The sequence below is a fragment of the Sus scrofa genome, chromosome 3, assembly GCF_054392235.1.
Source record: "Sus scrofa isolate SSC_HxYL_T2T_F1_AM1 chromosome 3, Sscrofa_HxYL_maternal_Yorkshire_Landrace_v2.0, whole genome shotgun sequence".
Taxonomy (NCBI): Eukaryota; Metazoa; Chordata; class Mammalia; order Artiodactyla; family Suidae; genus Sus; species Sus scrofa.
In genome coordinates, this window is record NC_139385.1 from 28,111,103 (window position 1) to 28,134,069 (window position 22,967).

The window sequence follows — 22,967 nt, forward strand, 5'->3', positions numbered from 1 at the left end:
TGCTTCTCCTCCCCCCTCAAGGACAGTTTCACTCTTTCACTGCTTCTGCTTCCTCAAAACTCTCCTTAGCACTGGAGCTCCTTCGTGCAGCCTCCCAGGACCCCGGGAATCAAGCGTTCCCAGAGTCCCCACCTCTGTCACCATCATAACACATATTGCACTGTGTTAGAAATGCTATTTTTTTTTTTTTGGCCTTTTTAGGGCCGCACCTGTGGCATATTAAAGTTTTCAGGCTAGGGGTCAGGTCAGAGCTGCAGCTGCCGGCCTACACCACAGACACAGCAATATCTGCGACTTACTGCACAGCTCATGGCAACACCGGATCCTTAACCCACTGAGCGAGGCCAGGGATCAGACCCTCATCGTCATGGTTCCTAGTCGGGTTCATTACCACTGAGCCACGAGGGGGAACTCCCTAAATATTTGATTTATGGTCTTTCCTATGAGACTGGGGGCTGCTGGGGGGAGAAACATGCCTTATTGCCCTGTAGTCGCCCCTGCCCGTGAAGGAGTGGCTGAATATGCTGGCTGACCACACTGTGCTATTATTACTCTGTTTATTTATTCATTCATTCATTCATTCATTCATTCATTTTTAGCTGCACCCAAGGCATATGGAACTTTCCGGGCCAGGGATCAAACCCACACCATAGCAGCGACCTGAACCAGATCTTTTATGCTGGATCTTTAACCTGCTGCACCACCAGGGAACTCCTATTACTGCTTTGATATATTCTCTCCTCCAAGTGGATTTTGGAAAATATACAAGAACATAAATGTCAACTGAAAAGAAATTGCACCACCTAAATGTTGATAATTATGTTTTATTTCACAGACAAAACTGAGGACTTAAGTCCAGAAGGCGGCCTCTCAGCAAGCTCTGGGGGACCAGGTAAAGGGGGAGCCAGGTTCTATGGGGGGGGCGCAGATTGCAACAAACACCAGGTAGTCAGAATATCAAAAGGTTACAGTTAATTCAAGAAAACCAGACATCTAAGTTAATACATTTTGCACTTCTCCATGTATGGGAAAATGCAAGAGTCTGGGTTCGTTGAAATCACTGCTTTGATTTGCACCTTCGCTCTCTAGGGCCAGTATCCTGTTCTTCCCCATCCTGAGTTTCCTCAGGGTACACCGTTAGGGGTGGCTGCCAGGGCTGAAGGCTTGGCAGTGGGCAGCCAGTGTGTCTCCATCCTGAGTGAGGGGGCTGATGGCCTGATGGCTCCAGCCTCCTTTGGTCACTGATACAGCAGGAAACATTTTTCATTCACAAAAACCACACCTTGGCGTATCACTGAGCCCTGGCCAAAGGCTGATCAGGAGTCCTGGCAGAAGATTTCTTGAACCACAATTTTCAGAATCAGATGGCCTAGATTTTGTCACCATCTGCAAATGCTTCTTAGCTTCAAGACCTGGGGCAAGTTCATTCTGAGCCTCCATTTCTTCCTGGAGGTAAAATGAGACTTATCTCCCGGGGGTGTGGCAGAGGTCAGATGAGATGGTGAGTGAAACAATGCAGCTCGGTGCTTCAATAAATGAGAATAGCTCTTGGGGGAAGTCTTACCATTCCATGAGCAAGTCTGCTGGATGGGAACCCTCCCTGCCACAGGAGGCAAGGACTTCATGGTTTCCAGCCACTCCTCCCAGCCCAGCAACTCACACACAAAGAAATCAGCTGACTACGGTCACGTGACCACTCAAAGCCCTCAGACCGGAAGCCACTTTCTGAATTCCTTATTCAGGGCTCTGGCTCAAAATCTACAGAGGTGCTAATTCCCTCAGGAGACGAAAACAATTTATTGCAAACATCCTTTCCCACTAGGGAAGCGCCTCTCCTGTCAAGTTTTGCCAGTTTCACCCAGGGCTGTGAGAAGCGCGCTTTCCCCGCCCTGAGAGATGATGCCCATCAAGCACCCCAGGGTCTGCCTGGCTGCTGTTCAGCCTCACTCTGCCAGGACCCCTCCCCATCAAGGTGCTCCTCCACCCCAACCCCTTCACTTTAGTGACTGGAAATGCAGACTCTGACTCAGACAGCCCTGAATCCAATGGAGGCTCTGCAGTTCTCAGGAAACCCCTTTATCCTTGCTAAGCCCAGTTCCTCACCTAGGAATGGGGAACTCCTAGTGGAGGAGGATGGTTTAAAGGGCTGAAGTCAGTGAACTCCCCAGCTCATGGCGGAGCCCTCAAGTATTAGCTATCATCATCATCACTGTCACCATCAGCCTCTCTGCATGCCTTTTTTACAATCCTGAACTCATATCTATGTTTGAATCCCAACTCTATGAAACTCCGGGAAAAGGGCAAGTCTTTGTGCCTCGATTTTCCCAGCAAAACATGGGAATGATAACAATAGCAACCACACCAGGCTGTCATGGGGATTAAGTGAGTTAATACAGGTAACGCCTGGAGAACAGGGAGTTGCCTTGCGGAGCAGCAGATTAGGGATCTGGCATGGTCGCTGCTGTGCTGTGAGTTCGAGCCCTGGCCAGGGAACGTCCACATGCCACAGGTGCAGCCAAAACAAAATTATATAAAATAAAACACATAGAACAGTGCCAGGCACACAGTAAGCACTGATTAAATGTCAGCTCAAGTCAGGAGCATTTGAAAGCCTTATTTGAAGATGGCCAGGAGATGGAAATTTCCTGGCCTGTCTCCCCAGTAATAGAGACCCTCCAGGGGACACATACACTCAAGCAGGAACAGGTCTAGCCCAGATTTATTTTTTGTATGTGAACTTGACCTTTTTTTGATGCACCTATTTTTCTTATTAAAGTATAGTTGAGGGAGTTCCCATCATGGCTCAGGAGTAATGAACCCAACTGGAATCCATGAGGATGCAGGTTCAATCCCTGGCCTCACTCAGTGGGTTCAGGATCCGACATTGCCGTGAGGGGTGGGGTAGGTCACAGATGCGGCTCAGATCCTGTGTTGCTGTGGCTGTGGCATAGGCCGGCAGCTGTAGCTCGAATACTACCCCTAGCCAGGGAACTTCCATATGCCTCATGCGCGACCCTAAAAAGCAAATAAAAAGAAGAGTATAGTGGATTTACAATGTTACACCAATTTCTGCTGTACAGCAACGTGACCCAGTCATACCTATATATACATTCTTTTTCTCAGCTGATCTTCCATCATGTTGAACTTGACTTTTTTGGCCCATCTGGGGCGCCCTGGTCCCCCCAGGGCCCTTAGGTCCCCCATCAGAGAAGGCCAAAAGGGAAAACAGCACGTGACCAGCGGTCATTTGAGCCCCCACCCATCAAGGACACAGAGAATAGAAACATACGCTGAATCCCAGCCCTGCGGAAGGCCCAGCTAGAGGCTGCCCTCTGCAGAGCACCGCCACTTGGATACGGCCCACCTCCATGCCCGCACGCTGTTCCCACATCTTCCGGCAGCTCTGTGCAGCCCTGAACACCTCCTCCTCTTTCCCTCTGTGCTGATTCTGCTCACAAAACACTTCTTTCTAAAACCCACGTTATCCCCCGGGATCACCAGCTCCTTCTCTCTGCAGAAGAGAAACAGATCTCTGGCAGCCCTTGACATAGTGCTGAGACACTTCGCCCAAGTGACAAGTCAGGCCAGGCGGTTCCACCAAAACCAGTAATTTCATTTAAAAAAAAAAAAAAAATATATATATATATATATATATATTATCCCATACCTAGAATTCTATTTGGAAAACTAACTCTCATCCGTGATAGTTAAGGCTCAAAGATGATCATTAGAATAACCTTGGGATATCGCGATGGGGCGCATATAAAACTTCTAATGATAAAAACCTCCAAACCATGCATTTACATCAACTCTAAAAATAAGCAAAACCTCAAAAGTCCATGGACCTCCAGAGTCAATTTCCTGAGCCTCCAGCTCCTTTGTCTATGCTTTTTTTTTTTTTTTAATTGTCTTTTTAGGGCCACACCTGCAGCATATGGAGGTTCCCAGGCTAGACGTCTCATCGGAGCTGTGGCTGCTGGCCTACACCACAGCCGCAGCAACGCAGGATCTGAGCCTTGTCTGCAACCTACACTGCAGCTCCCAGCAATGCTGGAACCTTAACCCACTGAGTGGGGCCAGGGATTGAACCTGCATCCTCACGGTTCCTAGTCGGATTCGTTTCCGCTGCGCCACAAAGAGAACTCCCTTGGTCTCTATTTTTCACGATGACTTTCAAAATGCACAGACCAATAATCACAGGGAGAAGAAACACATTTTACATCCAACCCTGTTTCCACCTGCCTATGTGTGTAAACCTGAAATAAGGTTTTTTGTTTCTGTTTTTGTTTTTGTTTTTTGGTCTTTTTTGCCATTTCTTGGGCCGCTCCCGCGGCATATGGAGGTTCCCAGGCTAGGGGTCTAATCGGAGCCTTAGCCACCGGCCTACGCCAGAGCCACAGCAACGTGGGATCTGAGCCATGTCTGCAACCTACACCCCAGCTCACGGCAACGCCGGATCCTTAACCCACTGGAGCAAGGCTAGGGATCGAACCTGCAACCTCATGGTTCCTGGTCGGATTCGTTAATCACTGCTCCACGACGGGAACTCCAAACCTGAAATAAGTTTTAAGCAACAACACCTAGGCTTCCTGAGTGTTATGCCCTCTGACATTTTCAATTGTATTTTTTCATGAGGTTCATGACCCACTAAATCACTGTCATGACTCTTTAATGAGAGATGATCCACAGCTTAAAAAGCACCTTTAGGAGGTCCCATTGTGGCTCAGTGGGTTAAGAACCCGACCAGGATCTATGAGGATGCAGGTTCGATCCCTGACCTCGCTCAGAGGATGAAGGATCTGGAGTTATTGCAAGTTGTGTCGGAGGTCACAGATGCAGCTTGGATCCCATGTTGCCATGGCTGTGGTGTAGGTCACAGCCGCAGCTCCGATTTGACCCTTAGCCTGGGAACTTCCATATGCCGCAGGTGCAGCCCTAAATAAATAAATACGTAATTTTTTTTTTAAAAAAAAAGCATTTAAAGGAATTCAAGAAAACCCTTCCCAGAGCGGAGCTGCAATGAGGTGTAAGAAAGAAGAACAAGACACTGAGGTCAGAGTCCAGGCTTAACATACAAACGAGTCACTTCTATCCAGATACTAATATGTGGCCTAAGTGAACCTTTCCACAGAAAAGACACTCATGGACTTGGAGAACAGACTTGGGGTTGCCAAGGGGGAGGAGGGGGAGTGGGATGGACTGGGAATCTGGGGCTCACAGATGCAAACTATGGCCTTTGGAATGGATAAGCCATGAGATCCTGCTGGGCAGCCCTGGGAACTATGTTTAGTCACATATGATGGAGCCTGATAATGGGAGAAAAACGAATGTATACACATCTGTGTGACTGGGTCACCCCTGCTGTACAGTCAAAAATGGACAGAACACTGTAAACCAGCGATAATGGAAAAAAAAATTAAAATCACAATATTAGGGGAAAAAAAAAAAACAAACTGGAAAGGCCTGTGACTTAGGAGAGCATGGCAGAAGGAACCCACAGCCTGTGCTCGTGTCCTGGGAACGCAACCACCACCACGTGGCTGAGCTGGGACCAGCCTGCTGAAGATGAGACCACCTGCAGAAAGGCCCCAGGAGTCCCGGGTGTCTCAGCTGAGGCCCCCAACATGTGTGAGCCCAGAACAGCCAATCCTTGCCTTGGCCAGAAGGACCACCCGGCTGAGCCCTGGCTACAGTACCGACCCCACAGAAATTAAGTGCTAAATAAATACAATGGGGGTGATTTGAAGCCACTGAGGCTTGAGGTGGTTTATTACACAACGCAGAATTGCACCCAGGCAAGTGAGGGTTCAGTCTAACATCCGAAAGGAGACGCACCCCTAAAGGATGGTTCCATAGAGGAGATGGCAAATGGGCAAAAGACTTGTCCAAAAGAAGGGGCTGGGTGAGCCTATTCCTGACTCATATTAAAGCATTTACAACATCCAATGGCCATGAGAAGAGGCAAACATTCTGATGAGCTGGAAATCTGGAAATTCTGACAGGAAGCAGATTGTTCTACTATCTGAAAGCAAGAAGAGTGTGTCATTTTTTTTTTTTTTTTTCTTGTTTTTTTGGAAACCTGTGACCCTGGAGTTCCTGTCGTGAATCAGCGGAAACAAACCTGACTCGTATCCATGAGGACTCGGGTTTGATCCCTGGCCTCACTCAGTGGGTTAAGCATCCAGCGTTGCCGTGAGCTGTAGTGTAGGTCACAGATGAGGCTTTGGATCTGGCGTGGCTGTGGCTGTGGCTGTGGCATAGGCTGGCAGCTGCCGCTCTGATTCAGCCCCTAGCCTGGGAACCTCCATGTACCGAGCATGTGGCCCTAAAAAGAAAAAAAAAAAAATGTATGGCTGCACTTGTGACACCTGAAGTTCCCAGGCCAGGAATCAAACCAGAGACCCTGCAGAGACAATGCCGAGCCACAGGGAAGTCCAAGTGTGTCTTTATTTTACTTACAGCAACACAGACTGTTGTATGTTTGAGAAGATAAAGAGGCTAGCGTGTTGCCTCTCAGTTTTAAAGAAGTCGAGTTAGAGGTAAAATTGGACACACCAGCTCCAAGGAAGGAACAGGAAACAGTGGCTTTGGGGATCAGAGTAGGAGCTTCTATGTTCATCGACACTTACTTGTTTTCTTTCTTTATTTCATCCCGCCTTTTTTTTTTTTTTTTTTTTTTTTTTTTTTTGTCGTTTTAGGACTACACCCATGGCATATGGAGGTTCCCAGGCTAGGGGTCCAATCGGAGCTGTAGCCACCAGCCTACACCCCAGCCACAGCCACGCCGGATTTGAGCTGCGTCTGCAACCTACACCACAGCTCACAGCAACGCGGGATCCTTGACCCACTGAGCGAGGCCAGGGATCAAACCCTCGTCCTCATGGATGATAGTCAGGTTCATTAACCACTGAGCCACAATGGGAACTCCTCGTCCTTCCTTTCTTTCTTTTTCTTTTCTTTCCTTTTTTGGACACTTACCTGTTTTCTTTTGCTTCTGAGCTGGCCAAGGTGTCACAGTGCCCCATGCAGTGGGCATGGCCCTATCTATGCCCAAGTCCTGGCCAAGAGAACGTGAGCAGAAGGGCCATGCATCCTTTCCAGGCTAAAGAGGTTCCCTTCCAGGCTGAAGCGCTTGTGACATCTGAGTGTGCTTTCTCGTGTTCCCCCTCCCCATCCACCTGCCCCGTGGAGAGTTACCCGGATCCCTGGATGACCAGGATCGCCTGCCACGGTCTGTGCCGAGAGGGAAAGATAAATCCCTTTCTGTCAAGCCACAGAGACGTCAAGGCTTATCTGTTACAGCAGCTTTCGTAGATCCTGACTAATACCTTAGCAAATGAAGACTACTTTAAATGCAAGCCCTAAAAATAGTGTATGAGCTCAAGTTTCCCCGGTATTAACAGAGCTACATTCCTGGGTGGGAAAAACTGTCAGAAGGCCCTGGCTCCCTTGTTCTGCAGTTTGCAACCAATGGGCAACATTGAAACAGGAAGCAGATGTTTCCCCCCCCAAGAAGGCAAACAGCACCAGCCCTCAATGGGTGCCTCCAGAAGGAGCCTGTCTCCCGTACAGATTTCACGTCTGCGTGCAAAACGGAAGAAGTCCCAGCTAACATGTCTCAGATCCAGCCTCAGTGACTTAAAGCTCTGTGCTTTTCAAATGATTTTCTAAAAGTGTAACATACCTAACAGAAGAGTGGATACAAGACTACAGCTCAAGGAAGCTTTTTATATATTTGGGGGACATATGCATATATATATATATATATATATATATATATAAAGACTATGGCTCATATATATATAAAGACTATGGCTCAAGCTGTATATACAAAAAAAAAAAAAAAAAAAAAAAAGACTATAGCTCAAGCTCAAGGAACATGTACAACCTGAATGCTAACCAGCATCCAGATCAAGAAACAACACTGCCGGCACCCCGTAGCCCCTCTTTGTCCCCACCAGTCCCACTGTGGGAAATCGCCATCCCAATTGCTATCACCTATGATTACTTTCACCTGTCCCTGAGGTTCAAGTGCAGGGACTCACACAATATACTCTTTCGTGTCTGGCATTGTTAGCTCATGGGTTTTTTTGTTGTTGATTTTTTTTTTTTTTTTTTAGGGCCACACTGCAGCATATGGAAGTTCCCAGGCTAGGGGTCGAATCAGAGCTGCAGCTGCCAGCCTGCACCACAGCCACAGCCATGCAGGATCTGAGCTGTGTCTGCGACCTATACCACAGCTCATGGTAAGGCCAGATCCTTAACCCACTGAGCAGGGCCAGGGAACGAACCCACGTCCTCATGGGTACCAGTTGGGTTTGTTACCACTGAGCCACAACAGGAACTCCATCTCACGGGTTGTTTTGTGGAGGTTGTCTGTGTTGCATAAGCTGGAGCTTATTCATTCTCATTGCTATGTAGAATATTCCATCATGTGACTACTGCTCTACGACCGATGGCCAACTCAGTAGTTTCTGGATTATATTATGTTAAAGGAAATTTTTTTTTTTTTTTTGCTTTTTAGGGCCGCATGCTTGGCATATGGAGGTTCCCAGGCTAGGGGTCCATAGCCACAGCCACAGCCACGTGGGATCCAACTGTGTCTGCAACTTACACCACAGTTCACAGCAACACCGGATCCTTAACCCATGGAGCAAGGCCAGAGATCGAACCTGCCACCTCATGGTTCCTAGTCAGATTCGTTTCCGCTGCACCATGATGAGAACTCCTAAAGGAAATTAGTTTCACTCCAGCCCACCAGGGTTCATGATAAACAAAGGCAGAAACTTCAATGAAGGAACTCTATTTATCTTCACAGAAAAACATGGACAAAGCCTAAGACTCTGACCAAACTCTGACCAAAGTTAAGACAAAAGCATTCATATACCTCTGAAAATCAGTTCCTAACAGGGTTTTTGGTTGTTTTTGTTTGTTTGTTTGTTTGTTTTTGCCACTACAGTGACAATGCTGAGTCCTTAACCTACTGCACCACAAGGGAACACCCCAATAGGCCTGAATGAGGGCAAGGTTTGGTGTTGTTGTTTTGTTTTGTTTTTTGATTTAAACAAATGATCAGAGCTTGTAAGCTAGGAAATGATACTCCTTATAAAAATCACACAAGTTACAGCAAAACTATACAGCAAGTTATAGCACCAAAACCCAAATCAAATGACTCCTCCAACAAGTTATTCTCCTCTATACTATTCATTTATTTGAAAGGTATTTATTTTTTTAATAATAATTTTTATTTTTTCCATTATAGCTGATAAAAAGGTATTTATGAGGAGTTCCCTGATGGCTCCGTAGATTAAGGATCTGCATTTTTGCTGCTGTGGCAAGAGTTCAATCCTTGCCCCAGGAATTTCCTCATGCCAACACATTAATTAATTAATTAAGGGTATTTATGACCACATACCATATACCAGGTATGGAGCTAGGTACTCCAGAAACAACAGGAAATGAGACAGAGGTGGTCCCTCCTCTCAGGAAACTTAGACTCCGGTGGGAAGACAAACACTAGACACTCAAATAAATACACAATTAGAAAATGTAGGCGTTCCCATTATGGTGCAGTGGAAACAAATCGACCGGGAACCATGAGGATGTGGGTTCGATCCCTGGCCTCGCTCACTGGGTTAAGGATCCAGTGTTGCCGTGAGCTGTGGTGTAGGTTGCATTCGTGGCTCGGATCCTGCGTTACTGCGGCTGTGGTGTAGGCTGGCGGCTACAGCTCTGATTTGACCCCTAGCCTGGGAACCTCCATATACCACAGGTGCAGCCCTAAAAAGACCAAAAAATAAATAAATAAAAATGACACGCCATCAACACATTTTCAAAATGAGGCAGCAGATGGGGCAGGCACAGATTTCAAGTCAGCTTTCTGAGGTTTCCTACAAATTAAGGCATCGAAAGCCAGGAAATGGTAGCAGGGAAAGCACTGAGCTCCCCCACGTTCCGATCACTCCTCTGCCCGGAGCAGAGCAGCCCTCCCTCAGACCCACTGTCCATTTCAACAAGTGCCCTTTACCTCGACGTGTAAGCACATTCATTCTTTTTTGCAGGTGGGTTTTTTGTTTGCTTGTTTGTTTGTTTTTGCTTTTTTAGGGCCGCACCCACAGCATATGGAACTTCCCAGGCAGGGGTCAAATCGGAGCTACAGCAGCCGGCCTACACCACACCATAGCCACATGGGATCTGAGCCGCATCTGCAACCCACACCACAGCTCATGGCAACACCGGATCCTTAACCCACTGGGTAAGGCCAGGAATCCAACCTGCAACCTTACAGTTCCTAGTCAGATTCATTTCCGCTGTGCCACGAAGGAAACACCTCTTCATTTTTTTTTTAATTTTAGGGAAATACAGTTGATTTATAACATTGCATTAGTTTCATGTGTATAGGAAAATGATTAAGTTATACGTATATATATTCTTTTTCTACAGCCTCTTCCATTATAGGCTATTGAGAAATCCTATAACCCTACAGAATATTGAGAAAATTTCCCTGTGCTCTACAGTAGGTCCTTGTTAGTTATCTATTTTTATTTATTTATTTACTTATTTATTTATTTTTGGCCATGCCCATGGCCCATGCAAGTTCCTGGGCTTGGAGTCGAATCCGAACTGCAGCTGGGGCCACAGCCACAGTAACACTGGCTCTGAAGCGCATCTGCAAGCTGTGCCACACACAGCTTGTGGCAACACCAGATACTTTTTTTGTTTTTTTGTCTTTCTGTCTTTTTCTAGGGCCGCATGAGCAGCATGCGGAGGTTCCCAGCTTAGGGGTCTAATCAGAGCTGTAGCCACCAGCCTATGCCACAGCCACAGCAATGCAGGATCCAAATCTCGTCTTCCACCTACACCAAAGCTCACGGCAATGCCAGATCCTTAACCCACTGAGCAAGGCCAGGGATCCTTAACTCACTGAGCAAGGTCATGGTTCCTAGTCAGATTCGTTAACCACTGAGTCATTTAGGGAACTCCCCAGATCCTTAACTCACTAAGTGAGGCTAGGGATCGAACCAGCATCCTCACAGACACTATGTCAGGTCTTAACCTGCTGAGCCACATCAGGAACTCCCTTAGTTAACTCTTCTATATATAGTAGTGTGTATATTTTACTCCCAATCTTCTCATTCCCCTCCCCATTCCCCTTTGGCAACCATAAGTTTGCTTTCTATGTCTCTGGGTCTATTTCAGTTTTGTAAGTAAGTTACTTTGTATCCTTTTTTAGATTCCACATATAAACAACATCATATAGTATTTGTCTTTCTGTCTGATTTACTTCACTTAGTATGATCCTCTCTAGGTCCATCTGTGTTGCTGCAAATGGCATTATTTCATTCCTTTTTGATGGCTGAATAGTATTCCATTGCATATGTATACCACATCTTCTTTATCCATTCCTCTGTGGATGGACTTTTCATTTGCTTCCTTGTCTTGGCTATTGTGAACAGTAAGCCCATTCATTCTTGCATCACGTCCTTGACTGAGAAGCCTTCATCTTGCCTCCCCAGCAAGATTATAAACTCAGTAAGGACAAGTCAGTGCCCAGCCGTAGAAACAATGGTAGTGGCTCTGTTTATCCAGTGCTCCCTTGATAAGGAGACTCTTGCCATGTGCCCTATAAGTCAGGTTCTAGGATTGCCTTTGCCATCCGAAAAAATCGAAAGCTCAAAGACTTAAAGCAACATGTTCAGGTCCCAGAGCCGGAAACCAGGATTTATACTGACACTTCTCTGTCTCCAGAGCACAAAACCTTCACCCTCAGCACAGCATGTGCTCAATAAACACGAGCCTGGTGAGTGATGGCAGGAGAGACAGAGACAAGGAGTAGGAGGATTCCTTTCTGAGAAAAAATCATTTCTGGGGCCCTCTACAATTAAGGATGCAGTGAAGAGTGATATCCCTATTGTTAGAACCATAAAAATAACCCAGTAACCACCTCCCAAAATAGAATAATCAACAATATGACTGACATGAATATCCAAATGTCTCCTTAGGATGTAAAAAATAGCAGCAGCCCCTAAATGTTCTGGTAACAACACTCCCCCAAGGCTTTATTGCACTTTTTCTCACCTGACCTCCAACCCCACCAGCCTGGAATTTCAGTATGGGAGTTACGGCAATCACAGTTCCAAAAATGCTCTTTTTCAAACATTTGGCCACTTCACTCACCCCCGCACATCCCGCGGCACAGCAATGACAACAGCCACTTCCTAGTCACTACACTGCCTTCACGAGGTCCAGACCCTCCCACACTGATGTTCCCCTCCTTCTAGATCCTTCTTCACACGCAGCTCCTTCCTGTTCCCTGCAGGAGCCCCGTTCCCTCCACCCCGTCACCACTTGTGTGCCGTCCTCCGCCGGAAATACCTTCCACGGCCCCCCACCCCTTGTCAATCTGGGAACTCCTACTCTTGCTATAAGACTGTTCCCAAATGTCAGCTCCCGCGTGGAATCCTCTCCACCCCTCCGGGGAGAAAGGACGTCATTCCAAGGTTTTGCACACCCATCTCATTTAGGTACCAGAAGTAATTGGCCAAGGGCTGTCCTCCCCTCAAAAGACCAGGAAGACTTTCCAGAGCAAAGCACAAGGCTCTTATTTCTCTCCAAAGCCCATATTGCAACCTGACATCATACAATATGTTTCTTCTAAGTGACTTATTCATTGCTATTCTTCTACTCAAATGTATATTCCCTGAAGGCAGGGATTCTGTCGTGTTCATTGGTTCAGGTCCAGGGCTTTAAACAGTACCTGATACATGGTAGGCACTCAATGCATACTTACTGAATGAATGGATAGACGCACAGATGGCTGATGGATGGATGGATGGATGGATGGATGGATGGATGGAAAATCAGCTGGGTAGAGAGAGGAATGGATTGAGGGTGAATGGGTAGAGGAATGGGTAGATAAAGGCAGGACCATATTTCACGAGCCCAGAGTCAAAAGGCCATGGAGAGACAAAGCCAAGACAGGAAATCAAGTGTGTTTGATTTTTTTTTAAGCCTATATTCTCAGTTCTTTTTTTTTTTTTTTTTTTTTTTTCCTTTTTCTTTTTGGCCCCAGCATGCAGCGGCTTGATGTGGGATCTCAATTCCCACACCAGGGATTGAACCTGGGCTGAAGAGGCAAAGGCACCTAATCCTAACAACTAGACCACCAGGGAACTCCCTCAAGCCCAATTTATGCTGCCCATCTAGAGACCTAAAGTCTGGTCACTGGGCAGTGGCAAGGTGAAAGAAGACTCTAGAATTCTCCCAGGAGCATAGTTATTGTTGAGCAAAGTTAATCCCATCTGCTTAACAAATGCCGAGACTCAATAAGAGGGGATCAGAACCCTCCAAGGATGAGTTTGGGATCCAGTGAAATTTTCTGCATGCGGGTTGAGGGGAAAAGAGACATCCAGGAGACACAAACAAGCAGGCAAAGGACAATGAAAAGGTAACAGCAGCAGCAGCAAAAATGACAGTAATATTAAAAGATGGACACTCCCGGAGTTCCCACTGTGGCACAACGGGATCCGAGACATCTCTGCAGCGCCAGAAGGCAGGTTCAATCCCTGGCCCGGCACAGTGGGTTAAAAGGATCTAGCACTGCCACCGCTGCAGCATAGGTCGCAGCTGTGGCTGGGATCTGATTCCTGGCCTACTCCATACACCACAAGACAGCCAAAAAAGAAAAGAAAAAAAAAAAGAAAAAAGAAAAAGACACTCCTGAGCAAAGACTACCATCACTTCCAGACCCTAACAGTCTTCCAGTCTGCAGCTGCTGTGCCTTTCAACCCTCTGACACACAGATCTTCCTTCTCCCTACTCACAAGGAGGAGAAGCCAGTAAGAATTAGGCCCACTGGAATTCCCGTCGTGGCGCAGTGGTTAACGAATCCGACTAGGAACCATGAGGTTGCGGGTTTGGTCCCTGCCCTTGCTCAGTGGGTTAACGATCCGGCATTGCCGTGAGCTGGGGTGTAGGTTGCAGATGCGGCTCGGATCCCGCGTTGTGGTGGCTGTGGTGGAGGCCGATGGCTACAGCTCCGATTCGACACCTAGCCTGGGAACCTCCATATGCCGCGGGAGTGGCCCAAGAAATAACAAAAAGACAAAAAGATAAAAAAAAAAAAAAAGAATTAGGCCCACAGGCAGAACAGGATGAGGCTCAAAATGAGCTAAAAGTGGGCTACAGGTAGACGCTAACACATCCTTCTTTTGGGGGGGCCACTTCCGAAGCAGGTGGAAGATCCCAGCCCAGGGATCAAACCCTCACAACAGTAGCCAGAGCCACAGCAGGGACGATGCCAGATCCTTAACCCCCTGAGCCACCAAAGAATGCCCGTCTTAATGTTTTCCTAATTTCCCGTAGTCCCTTTCTCATAAAAAATAAAGAACATTTGCCAAGTGCCCAGCTTTGTATTAGATGACAGATTAGCACCAAACCGAGACTTTCTTCTTGAAGAAATCAGAAAGCTGGAAAGAGAACTGACAAAGGCTCTTCCTCCATACACCAGTCAATAAACACTGCTTTTTGTGGACCTACTTAAAAATTATCTTGCAAATAAGAGAAAATGCACTGCCTACGCTAATGGAATGAACAGTTGTAGAAAATCAGACATGGACTCAGGGTGAGGCAGGTTTTCAGGAGGCAATGCAAGTAATTCTGTGCCCCTCAAAACTGGCTTTCAGCACACAAATGCCTTTCACTGATAGATTTTGCTGTTTTTTTTTAATTGAAATATAGCTGATTTACGTTATGTTAGTTTCTGGTGTACAGCCAAGTGATTCAGTTACACATTTCAATAGCTTGTATAATGGAAAAGAATCCGAAAAGGCATATATATATATATATATATATATATTTTTTTTTTTTTTTTTTTTTTGCTTTTTAGGGCCATGCCCACAGTATACAGCCATTCCAAGGCTAAGGGTTGCATTGGAGCTGCAGCTGCAGGCCTACACCACAGCCACAGCCACATCAGATCCTAGTCGCATCTGCAACCTATACCACAACTCACGGCAAGGCCAGATCCTTAACCCACCGAGCGGGGCCAGGGATCGAACCCGTGTCCTCATGGATCCTAGTCAGGTTCATTACCACTGGGCCACAACATATGTATATGTATAAAAGCTTTTTATTGATTCTCAATCTATTGGCTCAGACTTGCCCCTCTACCTCCGACCTGGTCCAAATTTTCAGCTTTAGAACAGCCACCTCGAACCGCAGCCCCTGAACAAAAAGGAAGTCAGCTCCTGACCTGAGTTATTAGCGAAGAGGAGGTGACGTTCTCTGTCAAATTGAGAATTAAAGTGACCCTTTAATGCTACTGAATATTCCTCTTTCTTGCCACTGTGGCACCAATAAAAGGGCAGGGCTTCTCCACAGAACGTCACAGAGATAAGACCTCCCACGTATCTTTATCCAAGACAGCAGCAGCATCACAATCTGGATCTTTTAGCTCCAGCTCCTGGACAACTCAGACTTGGACCAATTATCTCAAAGAATGAGAAGGTGTGTGGTTTTTGTTTTTCATTCCCAGGCCAGAGGTGGCCCTGACTCCACCCCACCCTTACCCCGATTAGCGTGCCCTATGCTCCAAGTCTCTGTCCACGTCCATCAAAGTCCTTAAGAGGGGAGTTCCCGTCATGGCTCAGGGGTGAAGGAATTAGGAACCATGAGGTTGCGGTTTGATCCCTGGCCTCGCTCCGTGGGTGAAGGATCCAGCGTCGCCGTGAGCTATGGTGTAGGTCGCAGACGCAGCTCGGATCTGGCATGGCTGTGGCTGTGGTGTAGGCTGGCGGCTACAGCTCTGATTCGACCCCTAGCCTGGGAACCTCCATGGGCCATGGGTGCGGCCCTAGAAAACACACACACAAAAAAAGCCCTTGAGGGAAATTAAATATTGGTGCAATGATTTGTAGAATGTCTTATCTCCCCCTTACACTGTAAGCACCACAACAATAAGGAACTTTTCAATCTCAATCACCCTTGTATTCCAGCCATCTAACATAATTTCTGACCCAGAAAACTTAACGAGTGAATACTTTTCAGGAAGATAATTGGACGGACGGACAAATGGAGGTAAGCGGTAAATATACAAACTTCCTACCAGATTTTCAAGCAGCCATCGCTCCTCCCTCCAAATGCCACATGGAAACACTCTGGATTTTGTGGACTCGAAAAAGGCCAACAGTCTTATCTAGAGAAGAGCACACCTTTTCCAGGGAACGATCGGATGAGTGAAGTCAAAGGAGCCATGAGATTAGATCGAATGAAAAAAGTGGTAAGAGACCAGGTTTTGTTTTGCTTTGGTTTTTTGCTTTTTAGGGCCATACCTGCAGCATATGGAAGTTTCCAGGCTAGGGGTCAAATTGGGGCTGCAGCTGCCAGCCTAGGCCACAGCCACAGCAACGCAGGATCTGAGCTGCAATCTACACCACAGCTCACGGCAATGTCGGATCCTTAACCCACTGAGAGAGGCCAGAGATCGAACCCACATCCTCATGGATACTAGTTGGGGTCGTAACCCCCTGAGCCATAACGGGACCTCCGGAGACAGAGTTTTTTTAAAAGCATAAGCCAGAGATGGTGAATTTTTCAGCGACCCCCCTCCCCACCCAAGAATTAATGGGACAGCCAAGACAAAAGACCAGAGCATGGATTTAAAATTGTCCGTAATAATTTAGCTACTTGGAGCTGAAAAGCGTCAAAAGAAGATACCTATTCTCAAAATGGTGACATATTAATCTATTTACACGTGTATATGGGGTGTGTGTGTCTGTGTGTGCATGTGTGGAGAGACAGAGATAGCAACAAAAAACAAGCAGAAAATGACAAACAGACCCCAAGAGCAAGAATGGGACTAAATAATTTTCAAGCCGTTGGTTTATCTTTTGGTCAATTAACTTCTATCTTTTTCTTTCTTTCTTTCTTTCTTTTTTTTTTTTTTGTTTTGTTTATCTTGTTTTTGTCTTTTGTCTTTTTAGGGCCACACCTACGGCATATGGAGGTTCCCAGGCTAGGGTTCCAATCAGAGCTGTAGCCACCAGCCTATACCACAGCCACAGCAATGTGGGATCTGAGCTGAGTCTGCGACCTGCATGACAGCTCACGGCAACACCGGATCCTGAACCCACTGAGTGAGGACAGGGATCGAACCCGCAACCTCACGGTTCCTAGTCGGATTCATTTCCACTACGCCACAACGGGAACTCCACTCTATCTTTTTCTTTATTGACCCAAATCTACCATGAACGTGCTATATCTGGTTCCAGGCAGTAGCTGGAGTATCACGAGGACTTGGAAAGAATACCTTTTTTAATGAGTTTCTAATAACCTGTATATCATATCAACTAGATTTTCAAAGGTCATATTTTCCATATTTACTTAGCAAGGCATTCTGTTGCCCAGTGACAAAGCCTCACGCCTTCCCTGAGTGCTCCCCAGCTCAAAATGTATTGGCTGTTGCCTTTTCAATAAATCAACCCCTCTTTTTAAAAGTCAGCGTTAACCTACCCTAAAAATGTTTATTCCATTTGGGACTTCAAGCCCCCAAATCCCACTTCAGGTAGAAAAAAATTAAAAAGTCAAACCAACAAATTCAAAAAGCCTCTACTGGAGTTCCTGTTGTGACTCAGCATTAATGAACCCAGCTAGGATCCATGAGGATGAGGGTTCGATCCTTGGCCTTGCTTAGTGGGTTAAGGATCCAACATGGCCATCAGCTATGGTGTAGGTTGAAGATGTGGCATGGATCCCACGTTGCTGTAGCTGTGGTGCAGGCCAGCAGCTGCAGCTCCAATTTGAACCCTAGCCTGGGAACTTCCATATGCCATGGGTGTGGCCCTAAAAAGACCAAAAAAACAAAAACAAAAACAAAAGCCTCTGCTTTTTATCCTTATGCAACCCCTAGGACACATTCAGAAGAAACCAAGAAAGGAGTTCCCTCGTGGCTCAATGGGTTAAGGACCTAGCATTGTGGCCCAGAAACTTCGGTATGCCTCAAGCATGGCCAAAAAAAAGAAGCCAAGAGGCAAGTGGACTCTCACTCATAAGCCTGTGGGATCTGCTCCTGGGAAGGGAGAAACATGGAATAATAGAGGCTTCAGTAACCTGCAGCCTGACGGGGTGACCCCCCCCGCCCCCCAAAACACACACACATACAAAAGGCCCTATTTAGGACTGTACTGAGCAAGTTCAACCTTAAGTTCTGGTATCTTAAGTTCCTAGGGGAAAATATGCCAAAAATAAAATTGTTTGATTCATCTTTTTTTTTTTTTTTTAAGTACATATTCTGGGGAGTTCCTTGGTGGTCTAGTGATAAGATTTAGTACTTTCACCACTGTGGTCCAGGTTCAATCCTTAGTCTGGGAACTGAGATCCCACATCAAGCTACTGCATGCTGCAGCCGAAAAGATAAATAAATAAAATAAACTCATAGTCTTTAAAGCTTACTTGGCTGAAAACAGCAATGCTTGGGTTTATGCAATACATGGGGGATTTTTAAAAATAATGCCCATTCGAAGGCTTAAAAACATGTTTTCTTATCTGTACAGTAAAGGGAAGAGCTGGTTTGCCCATTAAAATCATCAATGCTACATCTTCACCGTCAGAAAATTAGTGCACTGGGGTTTTTCTAGAGAGTCCATGGCAAGTTTAGATTTTTCTCAAGAGAAAAAGGATGATAAAAGACCATCAAAACAAGCTGGCTGTCTGGGGCCAGACTCACTGGTGTCACCCAAAGTCTATGGAGAAACACACCTGCGAAGAAAACTCATCTAGGAGTTCCCGTCGTGGCGCAGTGGTTAACGAATCCGACTAGGAACCATGAGGTTAAGGGTTCGGTCCCTGTCCTTGCTCAGTGGGTTAACAATCCAGCATTGCCATGAGCTGTGGTGTAGGTTGCAGACGTGGCTCAGATCCCGCGTTGCTGTGGCTCTAGTGTAGGCCGGTGGCTACAGCTCCGATTCGACCCCTAGCCTGGGAACCTCCATATGCCGCGGGAGTGGCCCAAAGAAATAGCAAAAAGACAAAAAAAAAAAAAAGAAAACTCATCTAAATACATGAAAGAGGCACAGCCATTTAATGAGTTCCCGAATTAACTCTGTCCCCCTCTGACAGTTTCCTACAGCTAATCAAGTAATGATGTTTATTTCACTTAAGCGTTACCAATACTTAGTGGATATTTATCTTGTACCACCTCCTTACCCATCACCGTAATCTTATGACCTAAGTACTATCAGCCCATTTGACAGACTGAGGAGAGTGAGGCCACTACAGAGAGATGACTTGCCCAAGTTCACACAGCAAGTAGGTAAGAGTGGAGATTCAAACACAGTTCCGACTCCAATCCCAAGCTAAGAATTCTGAATCTCTATATTTTATTGCGTCCCTATTTCTTTTTTTTTGTCTTTTTGACTTTTCTAGGGCTGCTCCCGAAGCATATGGAGGTTCCCAGGCTAGGGGTCAAATTGGAGCTGTAGCCACCGGCCTATGCCAGAGCCACAGCAACGAGGAATCCGAGCCACATCTGCAACCCACACTACAGCTCATGGCAACGTCAGATCGTTAACCCACTGAGCAAGGGCAGGGACCGAACCCGCAACCTCATGGTTCCTAGTCGGATTCGTTAACCACTGCGCCATGACGGGAACTCCAATTGCCTCCCTATTTCTGCCTTTTATAAAAATTTTCTTTTAATTTTCTCTCTGCCACGTGGTTTCTTGGGGTAAGAGTCTAATTCTACTCAAAGCCTTGTCTTAATGACAAGTAAGACACAAATGCAGGGCCGCAGCTCCCCTAGACAATGTCACAGAGAGAAGCCTGCCTTGATTATTAAGGGGTCCTATTTACAAATTTGTTTCTTTATTAACTTTTCTTTTCAGGGCCGCACCTGCAGCATATGGAAGTTCCTGGGCTAGGGGTCAAATCGGAGCTGCACCTGCTGGCCTTCGCCACAGCCACAGCAGCACCAGATCCGAGTCCCATCTGCAACCTACACCACAGCTCGCGGCAAAGCTGGATCCTTAAGCCACTGAGCGAGGCCAGGGATCAAATTCACGTCCTCACGGACCCTATGTCAGGTTCTTAACCCGCTGAGTCACAATGGGAACTCCAAGGGTCCCATTTCCAATCCAGAACTTAGACAATATCATAACAGAGATGCTCAGTTCCACCTGCTTGTCCCCAGACATTCGAAACTACCTCACAGAGAAGCGTTTTATAGAAAAGAATGGAAATAAAAAGGGAGAAATGATGTGACAGTCCATTTAGACTTCTGTACCAAAGCAAGAAAATCTAGTCTTAAGCTCCCCTGAGCACAGAGAAATCCCTATTTCCCACGGTTTAAGGACTTGCCCTCTTTCATCTCTCTACCCATCCCAGCATCCCCAGTTTCCATGGCAGCACAATGGAGCTGTGCTCCATTTTTATTGTAAAAATATTCTGATAAATGGGTTCAATCCCTGGCCTCGCTCCGTGGGTTAAGGATCCGGAGTTGCTGTGAGCTGCAGTGTCGATTGCAGACACGGCTTGGATCTGATGTTGCTGCAGCTGTGGTGCAGGCCGGCAGCTATAGCTCTGATCCGACCCTTAGCCTGGGAATCGCCAATATACCGTGGGAGCAGCCCTAAAAAGCCAAGAAGGAAGAAAAAAAAAAAAAGGAGTTCCCGTCGTGGTGCAGTGGTTAACGAATCCGACTAGGAACCATGAGGTGGCAGGTTCGGTCCCTGGCTTTGCTCACTGGATTAACGATCCGGCGTTGCTGTGAGCTGTGGTGTAGGTTGCAGATGCGGCTCGGATCCCGCGTGGCTGTGGTTCTGGCGTAGGCCGGCGGCTACAGCTCCAATTTGACCCCGGGCCTGAGAACCTCCATATGACTCGGGAGCAGCCCTAGAAATGGCAAAAAGATAAAAATAAAAATAAAAAAAATTAAAAAAAAAAAAAGTCCTTTGGGTCAGTGTTGGGGAGGAAAGGGGTTTCTGAGGCCACAGCTCTTAGGCCAGCGTGATTCCAGAGCAGCAGGGGAGACACAGGGCTGTTCTCCCTCCGTGGCTCCCTCAGTGGTTTCCTTGCCTCCTGATCATCCTCCCCACCTCCTACCTAAGACTGGCAGAGACTGGATCCTCAATCCCTCTTCCACTTTTGAAATGGAAAAGCCCGACCCTAGCTTTGAGGCTGCCTGAAATTAACACTGCATTACCCACATACTCCTCTGTGATCACGTTCCAGCTAACAGCACAGACGTAGAAGTATCAGAGGCATCTTCCAGGACACTGAGCATGTGTCTTCGCTTTTCTTTACCTTTCCTCCTCCTGCTGGCTGAAACAAGGATGTGATGACTGGATAAGCCAGCATTCTTCCTGGACTATGAGATACTTCTCACTCCTGGGACCGTGGAGCAGAAAACTGAAGGGCATGTAGGACCCTGCGCTGTAGATGTCTAACTTTTTTTTCCTTTCCTTTTCTTTCTTTCTTTTTTTTTTTTTTTTTTTTTTTTTGGTCTTTTTGTCCTTTTAGGGCCACACCACAGCATGTGGGAGTTCCCAGGTTAGGGGTCGAACCAGAGCTACACCTGCCAGCCACAGCCTCAGCAACATGGGATCCAAGCCGAGTCCAGGACCTACACCACAGCTCACGGCAACACAGGATCCTTAACCCATGGAGCCAGGTCAGGGATGGAACCTGCATCTTCGTGGATCCGCTGAAGCACAAAGGAAACTCCTGGATGTCTGACTTTGAGGAGAGACTAAAACCCTATGGATTTACTATAAAATGGTGAGCCCACTTTTATGGCCACACTGCAGCACGCAGATGTTCCAGAGCCAGGGATCGAACTCTTGCCATGGCAATGACCGAGCCACAGCAGTGACAACGCTGGATCCTGAACCCACTGAGCCACTCCAGATCCCGTTTTAATTAGATTCACTTTAAGAGGAACTATATGGTGCCAAAAATGCTCAGATAAGGAACTGCTCCATGGTTCCAAAATCAGTCCGAGGTAACTCTGAGCACACCTGAGGATAACTTTCTCCCGTTCTGGATGTCCCTAAGCACAAGATCCTAAGCATCTCAATTTCAAGGGCTATCAATTTGCCCCTCCTCTCATGCTCCCTCCCACTCCAGCCCAAATGGAATACCCTACAAATGCTGTAACATAGGGTGACCCAATGCTCACAACTGGATCTTGACTCTCATCTGGCATGTGGTTCTATTGCAAAGCAACCCTGCAGAGCCAGTCTTCACACTACCGGGGTAATCTGGAGATCATCAAAGGAGCTGATATTTTCTGAGAGTTTACTCTGAGTTGAGCTCTGGTCCAAGCATCTTTTTTTTTTTTCAGCCATGCCCATGGCATGTGGAAGTTCCTAGGGCCAGGGATCGAACCCATGACCTAGCAGCAACCCAGGCTGCTGCCGTGACAACACCAGATCCTTAAGTCTCTGCACTGCAAAGGAACTCCCAAGCATCTTAGATATTACAACACCTTGGAGCAGCTCAGCAATTTTTTAAGGTAGATAGTATTACTGGACCCATTTTACAGATCAGGAGCCTGAGGTACAGACAGGCTACGGAACATGGCTAGGAATTCTCAAGCCAAGATTCAAATCCACAGTGAGAGCCTGATAAACCTGTGCACTTGCCAAGACCATACACTGCCTCTCACAGGGAGGAGCAAAAGAAAGATGCTAACAAAAAAATTAAGCACAGCTACTTCTAAAGCTGCCATATTTCATTAGGCACTTTAATTTTGCGATAACCAAAAAATTAAGCTCATCTACTTCTAAAGCTGCCATATTTCATTAGAAACTTTCATTCTGCTTTACTCACTGCACCAGAAAATGCCTACCATTTTCCCGGCTTTGAAAAAAAAAAAAAGCATCTCCTAATTCAGATGTGTCATTACCTGCACATCCCAAAGCAACTCTCCCAAATGTTAATAACTGCAGGGCGGGTGGGATAGGAAAACAGCA

At 46.6% G+C, this 22,967-nt stretch overlaps 1 protein-coding gene and 1 long non-coding RNA gene across 18 annotated transcripts in view; both read right to left on the reverse strand.

The window, feature by feature from the left end:
- PRKCB (protein kinase C beta) overlaps positions 1-22,967 on the reverse strand; it is a 386,628-nt gene that overhangs the window by 360,664 nt on the left and 2,997 nt on the right. The window lies entirely within an intron of this gene.
- On the reverse strand, positions 9,242-13,403 carry LOC146404496 (uncharacterized). Its single transcript, XR_014840542.1, has 2 exons — positions 10,253-13,403; positions 9,242-9,630 (listed from the first exon to the last, which is right to left on the reverse strand). It is a non-coding gene; the product is annotated as an uncharacterized LOC146404496 (long non-coding RNA).